This window comes from Capsicum annuum, chromosome 1, assembly GCF_002878395.1.
Source record: "Capsicum annuum cultivar UCD-10X-F1 chromosome 1, UCD10Xv1.1, whole genome shotgun sequence".
In the NCBI taxonomy this organism is placed as follows: Eukaryota; Viridiplantae; Streptophyta; class Magnoliopsida; order Solanales; family Solanaceae; genus Capsicum; species Capsicum annuum.
Genome location: NC_061111.1, coordinates 76,577,111 through 76,583,459, shown reverse-complemented (window position 1 = coordinate 76,583,459; position 6,349 = coordinate 76,577,111). Strand labels below are relative to the sequence as shown.

General features: G+C 39.1%; 1 pseudogene; it reads right to left on the bottom strand.

Annotated features, from left to right (window-relative positions):
- Positions 1-5,620, bottom strand: part of LOC124897783 — a 59,794-nt pseudogene extending 54,174 nt beyond the window's left edge.
- Positions 5,621-6,349: the final 729 nt, after the last annotated feature.

The window sequence follows — 6,349 nt, the reverse complement described above, 5'->3', positions numbered from 1 at the left end:
GCTATGATATGCAATAGCCATTGTGGCGATGATATGCAATAGCCCTTTTTGGCGATGATATGCAATAGCCATTGTGGCTATGATATGCAATAGCCATTGTGGCAATGATATGCAATAGCCCTTGTGGCTATGATATACAATAGCCATTGTGGCGATGATATGCAATAGCCCTTATGGCGATGATATATAATAGTCGTTGTGGCTATGATATACAATAGCCATTATGACGATGATATGCAATAGCCTTTATGGCTATGATATGCAATAGCCATTGTGGCGATGATATGCAATAGCCCTTGAGGCAATGCCTTGCAGCTATGATGTGCAATAGCCATTGTGGCGATGATATACAATAGCCATTATGGCGATGATATGCAATAGCCATTGTGGCGATGATATGCAATAGCCAATATGGCGATGATATGCAATAGCCATTGTGGCTATGATATGCGATAGCAATTATGGCTATGATATGCAATAGCCATTATGGCGATGATATGCAATAGCCCTTATGGCGATGATATGCAATAGTCATTGTGGCTATGATATGCAATAGCCCTTGTGGCGTTGATATGCAATAGCCCTTGTGGCTATGATATGGAATAGACATTATGGCGATGATTTGCAATAGCCATTGTGGTGATGATATGTAATAACCCTTGAGGCAATGCCTTACGACTATGATGTATAATTTTACCTGATTTTATTTGTCAGCGTCCTGCTTTCTACATATACCTGTACTCAAGGTAGACGATTAGTAGACACAAAGTCGCTTTTACTAGCGACTATTTATAGGAAAACTTCTAAATACGATATGTGTAAAGAAGATGAAGAGCTTTTGTTTGTCGCCTACGATCTCGAGAAATGAGATGGACAAATCACAAGGTCCTCAATAAATGAGCGTTAAACCTATTTTTAGGGCTTTCCTAAAATACCGTTCTTGGGTATTAATGGTCTGTTGTGGCTCCCATTTTGCTCGGGGATTTATGAAAGAGACCCTTATTTTGTATATTAAACCCTGCATCCACAGAAAAATGATTAATTTGAATGAAATTACTTCATGTTGACCTCCTTCGATCCTTGATTTGCTCCTTCCATCACTTGGGCATTCCACCATTCGGGACTTCCGCCCTGACAATCCATCCCAAATGATGTCTAGGCAAATACTAAATAAGTGAGTCTTAAATTTTTAAAAATAATTTTGAAAACTTCTGTAAAACTTTAGAAAATCTCTGCTAGTCATGTCATGTCCTAGCTCAATGAATGTCTTCCTCGTAGTTTGACTATATTCGATGGATGATTTTCAAAACTCATGATCATTGTTGGAGGGTTACTTCAAGTAGTTCTATCATAGCCAAAAAATTGAGTCTACCCATACTTTGTTACAGTTGGTGGTTTCCAAAGCTTTAACCTCTGGTTCTGGCGAATTTGGAATATGTTTCGGCATTTGGTGGAAATTTTAAGGTCTTCCTCAAAATTCCTGCCCCAGTTTAAAGTTGTTTGAGATGATACCAATCCGAGTGAATCTAAAGTCTTTGTTGATTTTCATTCTTTTTGTTGGATGTCGATCTTCTCTTGTGAATTTTCTATATTCCTTCTTGAAAATTCTTCCCCAGTTTTCCTTTCTTAGGGTTATATGACCGAGCTGTTGGGGCACCTACGTATCCTGTTGAAACAGGAATCAGGTCAAATGTAGTTCAGGCCTACGCTAGGGATATACAAAAGAAATTAATGGGTTGACCAAAGCCGACATAGGCCACCTACATATTGCCTTCTCGGGAATTCAGGTCATCACGTAGTTCATACATAAAAAAAAGGATAAATTTCTCTAAGGTGTTGACTGAAGCCGACATAGGCCACCTACGTATCCCTTTCTTAGGAATTCAGGTCAAACGTAGTTCATACATAGAGGGAAAGGATTATAGGTGATTACACATCATAAAATTGATACTATTATAAAGGCGATTACAAATAAGCCAAGAAACAAAACTATAACATCTTTCAAGCATGATATTTCTTTACCGTATTAGAATTGATTGGTTTGGTCCACTCTTGACCATCCATCTTAGGTAGGATTAGGGCTCCTCCAGTTTAGGCTTCTTTTGATTTTCACATTCCTCTATATCTACTACTAACCGCTCCTCATCACTTTTTCTGTTCATCATTATTTCCTTCGCCTTGTTCGTCTACCCCTTGAATGACAAGACATTGATAGATTTTTAAATTATTGCTACCAAAATAAACCATGCTAGATAATTATATTTAAAAAATAACTTCTTAAATAAAGGGAGGCCTTTTAGAAAAATAAATAAAAACTATCGCTTATGATCTACACAAATGTAGGCCCATGCCTTTTTGAAAGTTGTAAAACACGAAACAAAGATTTTAGACATAAAAGAAAGGATCATGAGGCCTCCTCCGGATCATCACCGATTTTAAAAACTATTAGTAATTTTCCTTTCATCTACCGCGACGGGTAACGAATTAGGAGCGGAGTGGAAGTCCAATTTTGTAAAGCCTCTCCATATGCAACCTTTTTCATCCCAGTGGACTTTGAGAAATTATCTGGTAGAGCATTGAATCCTTCGAATAAATCTCTTATCCCATCCCCAAGACCATCATCATTTGACATCTCATGTATGGGAAATGACTGGTACAAGAGCGGCAAGGGCCCAAACACTCTCATTTGAATTATCTTTGATCTCATTTTTCTTTCTTGGTTGGTACTCTATTCCATGCTTAAAAGATTTTTATGGGACCATAACAGGCTTGATAATTCTTTCCAAATTCTTACTTAAGGCGGCCACAACTTTCTCTATCTTTTCCACCTCCTCCGTTCTTCTGAGTCCTTCTGAATTTACCTTAGCGATGGCCTTGCTAGATGCCCATTCACCCTCTATTTAATTATGTTAACTGTTGGCCCCCCATAGTTAGCCAACGAATTACTTTTAATATTTGGTGTCGGCGACTGAAGTGTGATGACTTTCTAATCAATCAAATCTTGGATCTTATGTTTCAAGTTAATACAATTCTCGATATTGTGCCCCGCTGCTCCTGAATAATAGGCACAATTTTGATTAGGATGATAGAATTGGGAGTTGGGATCGATAGACTTTGGCTGGATCGGTTGCAAATAACCAGCTTTCATCAATCTTTTAAAGAGTTGGGTACGTCTTTCAGCTAGCGGCATGAAGTTTCGGGGAGGTTTCTTTTTAAATTTTAGACGTGGAGGGTTATAATGATTCTGAGTTATGGGAGGAGGTACTTGATGATAATTTGGAGACGTTTGGACGTTTATTTGATTATTTAGAAAAGTAGCTTGAGTATGAGGCTGATAATTGGTTTGTGGAACATGGCACTGGGGTTGAGCGTAGAATACAGGCTGAAAACTTGATGACGATGATGATGAAAGAATATTCCTAGGCTTGAATTTCCCCTTTAACTTATCAACCGAATTAGTAGAGACTGCAGTCGCATCCTTTCTTTTCTTCTTTGAAAATACAGAATATTCAAATGATGTTGGGGTTTTAGCAATTTTTCCTATTCGGATGCCTTCCTCTAATGATTCCCTAATCTTTACTAAATCTGTGAAAGTTGCTCGAACCGCGGATACTATCCTGGTATAAAATTCTCCTTCCTGTGCATGAGAGAAAAAAAATACCATATCTTTCTCGAAAATGAGGGGTTGCACTTTTGCAGTTTCCTTCCTCTAATGAAAGGCATAGTCTCAAGAAATCTCATCACTCTTCTGTTTGATTCGATCTAGTGAATACCGGTACGGGATTAATTCAATGTTGAATGCGAACCTGTCAAGGAAACCCTTGGCCAATGCTTTCCAACTAGTCTATCTTTTTAGCTCCGAAGACATGAACCACTCTAAGGATTTACCTTTTAAACCTTGGTTGAATAGGCGCATCAATAATGCCTCATTCTTCCCTATTCCTACCAGTTGCTCATAGTACCTTCTTAGATGGGACATTGTGTTTCCGGTACCATCAAACATTTCAAACTTAGGGACTTTGTACCCATCTGGTAGGTCTACTCCTAGGTGAAAACATAAGTTGTCATACCCCAAACCGTCGTGGTCCCTGGCTCCATGAGACTCTTTGATCCTCATGATCTCTTCCTTTATAGCTAGAAAATTCCTTTCATGCTCGGTCCTCCACTCTTTATCCTTCTCCTCATAATGGTCCATCTTGGGATTAGGAAGGGATTCATAGGTGTCAGGGGATACAATGGTCTAAAGGGGATTTGGAATGGAGGCTTGATTTTATGGATGAAAGGAATTTAGTTGGTAAGTGGGAAGGATATTTTGGAAATTGGGAAGGCTCTGGGGACTTTACGAGTAGTTTGGCAAAATTTGAGAAGAATTTTGCGGATTTGGAAATGAATTTGGTGGATTCAAAGGTAGGCTTGATGTATTTTGTGGATTTGGGAGTGAATCTTGCGGATTTGGAAATGTGTTTTGAGCATTTGGAAATGGATTCAAAGATGGGTTCTGTGGGGTTATAGATGGATTTGGGGTGATAGGCGTCTGGGTTATTTTTCACGATTAGTATTTTAGACAAATAGAGGAGTAGATACGAATGATATGTTATTCAGATGATCCCCAAGAATAGGTGTGCTGAGGGGAGAGATATGGAGTGGAGTCCCATGTCCCTCTGGAGAGGGGGCATTGACGGTGATGGCCAAGTTAACCAAATCCCGAGTGTGATTTACTTCTTCCTGAAGCATTTCTAACTTTCTTGCAAATTCCACAATCATCTCATTCTGTTCCACTATCACATTGTCCCGGATAGTTAGTGTGCTCTCTTTATTATTTCCTATTATTTTTGGATGATGGTCAGAGGATGGGATTTTGTGCGCTTTCGATCGGGTGAAGTAGGGATGTTCTTCCATCTTATATCAACACAGTAATTTCTATTATCTGCAAAATAAAACAACTCAAAGGCAAATGTGTTAGTTTCCGTATGTGATAAGTAATGCAAAATATTTTACCAGAGATAACCACACAAAGTTGTTCAGTCATAGTCAAATTCATCCATAGGACATAGTGGATAAACATGCCTTTGATCTCAAAAAATGCACATAAGCACATAAAACAGTTATATTACACAAAACATTATAATGACGCGTATCCTAGATGGGGTGACCCTTTTTGAGCCAAGGGTTCAGGCCTAACGATTTTTTAAAGAAAATATGTGCCTCCTCAAAGTCAATCCATTAACCCCCAGCTCATATAGACACAAAAAGGGCATAAATGCCTACAAAAGATATCAAAATAGGGATATAATCTTTAAGGAAAAGAGGAAATAACATGAAAAAAGATAAAGTTCCCGCACAAGGGAGAATAGAAAGATTAGATACTGGAGGCTCCTTCGTCCACTTTTGCCCTGTTTTCCTTGTTCACCTCATGTGCTATTTGATACCTATTAATGATAAGATGGCTCCCGCATAACTGTGCCTTGCAGTCGTAATTCATTTTCCCTATGCTATCGAGTTGGGAGGCCATGCTATCATCCAAATCGATTAGGCATTGCCTGGCATCATCAGCATCTTTCCTAGCTCTTTTAAACTCTTCCCTGAACATACGTATGGTCAAAGCATCCTCCATGTGCATCTGCCGATGGGCAATTTCACTTTTATAAAACTCATCTTATAGCCTGTGAAGCCGAATTTGATGCTCGAATTCTACATCCATAACCTGAGTGGGTACATTTGGTCCCAGAATCAATGCTCCGACAAGACTCTTTTTAAACAACTCCTTGTAAGTGTCGCTTACTTTAGGGTCATACTCTATATGAAAAGTCAATTTTGTCCACCTTCTTTTTCTCCATCCATTTATCATGCCGTCTTTGTGTGGAGACTCACTTTCATCGTATTCAGTGAAAAACCTAAGAATGGAATCTTTGTGGTGCCTCCTGCTTGATCTCGAATTGCCTAAGAACTCTGCCAAGATTGTAGGGCTGGGTCCCCCTGAGAATGGGAAGCACTAGGAAAGGCCACTTGCCCCCTCGAATGGTGTATTTCCCTGAATGAAGAGAGTTAATGGACTATTGCACATCGTCATCTCTTAATTCCCCGAAAGTCTTAAACCAAAATGCGTGAGATGCTTCCCTTTTGAATTTGTGTAGAAACAACCACATGTCGTGCAAAGCTAGCATATCCACCCTTGATTTATGATTAGGTTGTACCATTCTCGAATCCTTTACCAAATACTTCATCATCCACAATTGCAATATTAGGTTGCAACCTTGAAAGAAATGATTTACGACTTGACACCTTCCCAAGGCTTGATATATGTCGGCGAAAATCATGGGAGCTAAATTGTGGAATACCTTGGTTGAAT